Source organism: Leptonychotes weddellii, chromosome 12, assembly GCF_054177405.1.
Source record: "Leptonychotes weddellii isolate Sample4059 chromosome 12, ASM5417740v2, whole genome shotgun sequence".
Taxonomy (NCBI): Eukaryota; Metazoa; Chordata; class Mammalia; order Carnivora; family Phocidae; genus Leptonychotes; species Leptonychotes weddellii.
In genome coordinates this window covers 814,854-820,853 of record NC_138380.1, presented here as the reverse complement: position 1 = coordinate 820,853, position 6,000 = coordinate 814,854, and the positions used below count along the sequence as shown (strand labels likewise).

The 6,000-nt window shown below is 49.5% G+C and overlaps 1 protein-coding gene across 1 annotated transcript in view; it reads right to left on the bottom strand.

The window, feature by feature from the left end:
* PTPRN2 (protein tyrosine phosphatase receptor type N2) overlaps nucleotides 1-6,000 on the bottom strand; it is a 715,790-nt gene that overhangs the window by 339,414 nt on the left and 370,376 nt on the right. The gene's annotated exons all lie outside the window — the stretch shown is intronic.

Here is a 6,000-nt window from a genome sequence, read left to right as displayed (position 1 = left end):
TCAGGTTGCAAGAAACATCTCCCTGAACAGAAGCAACACCAAACTGGGATTAGAGTTGGAAGAAAGAGCAGAAAGTGCCCATGATGGCTAGCTCAGAGGTAGAACTTCCATGGTGAAATTTTACCTTTTAATTGAGGCCAGCGGCTTTTTAAAGGTAGAATAGTACAGAAATGAATCCCCCCAAAGAAGCAAGTCACATAAACAGGACAGACCACCACTCCTGTGCCTTCCATAACCGCAGAGCTGAAACTGTCTGCTTTGGGCTGAATTGTGTCCCCCCAAGAAGGCACGCTGGAGCCCGAACACGCCGTTCCTGTCAGTGTGACTGCGTTTGGAAACAGAATCCTTACAGAGGTGATCAAGGTAAAATTAGGTCATCAGGGTGGGTCTAATCTGATATGACTGGTGTCCACATAAATACCGTGGACGGGGACACATGGGGAAGACAGCCGAGGAGACGCATCCACAAAGAACCCAAGCGTTGGCAGCAACGGAAGGCTGGAGAAGTCCAGGAAGCCTCCTCGCCTGGGGCCCCGCTGACGCCCTCACTCCACACTTGCAGGCTCCGGAACCGCGACCCGATACACCCCCGACGCTCTCGGGCCCCTGAGCAGCCCAGCCCGGCACCTCAGCCATCTGAGCTGGCAGTGCGGGGGGCCAGCAAGGAGGACCCCCAGGGTGGTCCCCACGACCCTCGCTTGTTCTCCCGCTGGAAGTCTTTCTTTCCCACCCCGTGCTCACGAGCTTGGAGATGGAAGAGAAGGTAGCCTGTGCCACGTGCCGTCCCCCCCGAAGAAGATGTTTAATTCAACAGGCCATGTGGGGGACGTAGAAACACCGCTGCTCGGGCCGCTGCTGTCTTCCACATGTTCCAGGTTTTCTAAAATTTACTCACAGAACCGACTGTCCATTCTAGAAGACTCTGTCTGGTGACAGACCCCCTTGGTCCTGTAGACGTCAGTGCGCGAGGAATAAACTGATTCTTCCCGGCATCCCTGCACTTACTGGTCCCCATATATGACCTGCACGGTCTATTTTGTTCTCGAGGGAGGGCAGGTCTCACCAAAGGGTAGAGCAACAGTAAAGCCACAGGAATGGCCTTAATTTTAGTAAGACAGGCATTTGCAAGCAGCCTGTTTGCACCAGAGGGGCCGCTCTGGGATGGAGCCACGTGCATGCACTGAGAAGCCTCTCAGCTGCCTTCTGTTTGCCTTTGAAAAAGAGAAATATAAGGATGATGCATTTCAGGAACTGGGAAATTAATGCTTCTCTGACTTTAGAAAAAAAAATAAATGAAGGGCAAGCAAAGGATATTTTCTATGAATAGCATTTTCATGTAAACTTTTTCAAAAGGTATTTTAATCTTCAGTGGATATTACTATTCATTTGTTTAAAAAAAAAGAAAAAGTAAAGGAAAAAGGTCAGGAGCCACTAAATAAAGTGACAAATAAAGCCGGAAAACAGTTTAAATCATTCAGGAGGGAAGGGGGACAGAAATCAGAAGGTGAGCTGTTTACAGTACGGTATTTAAAATGTTTTAATTATCGTCGGAGTAAAACTACAAAGAGAGAGTGTGCTTTGAAGCTGGAAGCTCCAAAGGCCCCAGAAACCTTTGAAGCCTGTCCATGTCCTTTGTTTCTTACTCTGGATTCAGGAGGATGCTCCAAGCAGCTGAGCTTTCACTTTCAAGGGACCTTTGGCTGTCTTCTGCAGCAGGATGCACAGGAAGATCTCCTGTTTCTGGAGAAACAGGCTGTGTGCAGCCTTCGCACCCATCCCCAGATCCGGACCCCATGCGGAAGGGGCCTTTATGCTCCCGCCGGCCTCCGGAACTGGCTCCCCATCCTGGTTCCAGCTGAGCAAGGGGCACTGGTATCCCATCAGCATCCCACCTTCGGTAATCACTGCTCCACTGGGGAGCATGAGGACGACTTTGTGGGGAAGAGCAAAGGCCAGTGAGAAGGGCAGGCACACGCTCTTATGAAGGTCGTGTACTTCCCTCTAGGACCACTTTAGTGATGGCCCCGTCTTCCCATCCTTCCCGGAGGAGACATTCCCCATCCTTCCAGAGGAGGCATCCGCCATCCTTCCTGGAAGAGATGTCTCCCCATCCTTCCCGGAGAAGACGTCCGCCATCCTTCCCAGGGGAGACGTCCCCCATCCTTCCCGGAGGAGATATCCACCATCCTTCCCGGGGGAGACATCCCCCATCCTTCCTGGAGGAGGCACTGCACTCAGCCGTGCTCTCGTAGGTCTCATGGCAGAAGAGTGGGGGGTGACCCCCCAAGGAAGCAGGACCTCTGCCGGCTCAGAGGGGACCCAGAGGGAGCCCGGGGCGGACTGTGGTGGACATCATGCTTGGCTCCTAGTGCCGCTCCCTCTGTATGATCGAGTGAACAGCTGCACCCCCATTCATGGGAAAGTGGCTCCCACTGGACACACCCCAAGCTCAGGCAGGAAATCCCATTTCAGGTACACATTAGGTGATGAGGCCATGTAACAGGTGACTTTTCTCAGCTCCCGAGGAGGAAACACCGGGCAAGTGAACAAACTTTCATAATCCACTTATTTATATACATATCAAATGTAGCTCTAGGAATCAAGTAACCAAAAGTATATAATATCTTCTAAACAAGGCCCTGTAAGTGCCTATGGTTGAAAATCTTTACTAAAACAATTCATCCAAAACTGTCATGTGGACGTTGGACAAGCTTCAAGGACCGCAGAGCAGCAGGGCCGGCCGCGTCCCTCAGGCGGGTGGTAATCTTGGGCTGCATTTCCCTGGAGTACCAGGCATGCAGCAGCAATGGGGACTACGTGAAAGTCAATGGTTGTGGGTCTCCAGGGGCTGAGGTCACTCAAATTTAATTTGAGGAGCCATAATTATTTCCAGAAAAAAACGCAGGAAGAGAGTCTCCAGTTCCATTGCCGGGGGGATGCCATGGAGTCGTGCAAATCTGGTGAGCACATCAGTGCTTGTGCAGGTATGTGCATCTCAGATGGAAATAAAGCCCAGAGGAAGGCAAAGGTCCATCAGATTAAAGGCAGAAAGTCTATAATCAACAATTCTTCAGCCTGAAAAGATGCGACATCAGCTTCAGGGCACCACCACCAGGCAGCCCACAGCCCCCGGCAGGCCACGCGTGGGCTTGGAGACCTGTGTTCACCTCTGGCGACAGAGGAAGCAAAGAGACAGGAGAGGCAGGGCGGGGGCGGGGGGGGGGGTGGTCAGAACAATGAGTAGTTCAGTCCTGTTGCGAGGTTTACAACTTGTCCCGCTTTTGTCCCAGCTCCTGGGAGGGGGCCTCTCAATTCCCAGAATATTCACTTGTGCGAGGAGAGTCTGTGTTATTCCTGGGGGGCCCCTCACTCCATGCCTCATGGTTGGTGCTAGTGACGGGGCTCAGGATGGGGGCTGCCACACCAGAGAGACGAAAGATGTAGGCCACGTGGTGGCAGCCTGGCCCCTGGGGAGGGGGCTGGACACCGTGTGCACTCCCTGGCCACGGGTTCCTCAGTCATGCCGGCATACTGAAACCCCAGTAAAGATTCTGGACGTCAGGGTCAGGTGAGCCTCCCTGGAGGGCAGGACCCTGCGAACACTTATGTGTCAACGTGCTAGGAAAATGATATGTCCGGGCTCCACAGGGAGAGGACAAAGGAGCACCATGCCAAGACCCACCCAGACCTCATCCTATGTGTCTCTTCTTTCAGCCGGTCCTGGTTTGTACCCTTTTTTTGTGATCATAGATAGAGCTTTCCTGAGTTCTGTGAGTCAGTCGAGTGAATTATCGAACCTGAGGGGGGACATGGGAACCCCACATTTATATAGTTGGTCAGGGAGTGTGGGTGGCCCAGGGAACCCCGTGCTTGCAGCTGATGTCTGGTGAGGGTAGTCTTGTCGGGGTGGTGTCCTCACCTGCGAAGTTTGGCTAACTCTAGGTAGCTGGGGCCAGACTTGCACTGCAGCCCCTGCCCGCCTCCAATCTGTGATGTTTGGTGCACAGAGTAACTGACATGAGCCCTCGGGTCAAGAGGCAGGGACCCAGGGACTGGGAATCAGGGTAGGTGGTTGGATTCCTCACCCCAGCACCTTCACCCCTCCCAAACGGTGACAAACCTGAATAGAATCTGGGGTCGCAGCAGAGGCCTGGGCATTAGAGGCCTGCACAGCCACATAGGATTGGTCGATATTCAGCAGCATGGACGTTCATTTCTCTGGGAGCAGGCTTATATAGTTACACAGTCAAAATCCTACACAGAACTCTTCTCTGCTCTCTACATTAAATAAAATGCCATAATGGAAAGCTGGGATCAACTTAGTAACTCTTCTTAAAATTAATCACCGTTTCTTTTGGACTGACTCAGAACACATGGCCTGCCTAATACATCTGAGCTCAGGAGAAGCAAAAGCTTGAGATCAACCCGGAAAAATCTAAGATGTATTGTTGTCTTTATAAGCATCCATGTGACAAAAGGGTGCACTTTGAAATACTCTGATTTTGTAATCAATAGGCATCTTAACTATAATACTATAGTCAAGAGGGACTCCAGATTGAAGCAAAGACTGAAAACAACACGGATGTCGAATGCATAAACATGTAAAATACAATGCAACAGAGATTCTGATACACAACTAAACTCGAAAGGAAGGGAGGGCAATTCCCCGATGCCCAAAGCAGAGAAAACCAAGGCTGTACTGATGGGCAGGCATGGAGATAGGCTAGGGAGAAGGTGGTGTCTGCCCCAGGTCAAGAGTGTATGTGCCAGGGGCTGACATCCGCTTGGAGGCAGGAGGGGGCTGCGGCAATGAGCCAGGCAGACTCCCAACAAGGGCCTCAGGAAGAAAGTGGGTTGGGTCAGAACAACCTGCCCCTCCCTACCATCTCTTCAGGCTCTGGATCAAAACAAAAATCTCTCATAAGAAAGAGAAACCTAGAATCTGTATCACACAGGAGCATCACATCCTAATAAGATAAAATATACTTAACATAATACTCCAATTGGAATCACTCTAATTAAAATCATATTAAGGAACATTTCCAATCAGGAGGGTTTTTGGGACTTCCACATGATTCTCATAAGAAAAAGAAAGGCATCAAAGATGAACATACAATAAAAAACTATAAACAACATAAGAAACAACCCAAAATCAAGAAGTTTTAGCAAAATTCAAAAGAACAAGCAAACAAGAGAACTGACACCATAAGAAATCAAGATGATGTAATAATCTGAAAAAGATTATAATGGCAAAAAGTAATGAAATGAGAAACAATAAAGAACACTGACAAACACATAAAACCTGGTTATTTGAAAAGATGAGTAAAATAGGGAAACAGCTATCAAGATTATCATGAATGGAAACAAGTAGAAATAAGGAACATTAGGAATGAAGAATGGACATAACAGCATATATCGTAGGGACTTACAGACTGAGAGAATGCCACAAACAACACAAACATAATTAGGAACAGAAATGAATTGCATAATTTTTAGGAGGAAAACACCCAAAATGCCAAAATTGAATTGAAAGGAAGAGAACCTGACTATACTCAGAGCCATGAACCAGGGCCGCCAACATTCACAGCCCAGTGCCGTGGAGGACCCCGGGCCCGGCTGGCGCCCCGCTGGCCAGCCTCAGAGCGATGGCCCCTCCCTGCCTCGGGCAGGTGTCTCCCAGCTGAAGCCACAACTTACTTTATGAGGTTAGTATTACCTTGTACTAAAACTGGACAAGAAAAATAAGTGAATTTCAATTCTCAAAAAAATATTATCAAACAGATTCCAACAAAGGAAAAATAAAACTTCATGACCAAAAAGGGTCTGTCCCAGAAAGGCAAAAATCTGCATCAGAAAGTCTATCTGTTATTCACACTTTATTAAGAGATTAAAGGGAGGGGCGCCTGGGTGGCTCAGTCGGTTAAGCATCTGCCTTCAGCTCAGGTTAGATCCCAGGGTCCTGGGATGCAGCCCCGCGTTGGGCTCCCTGTCTAGCGGGAA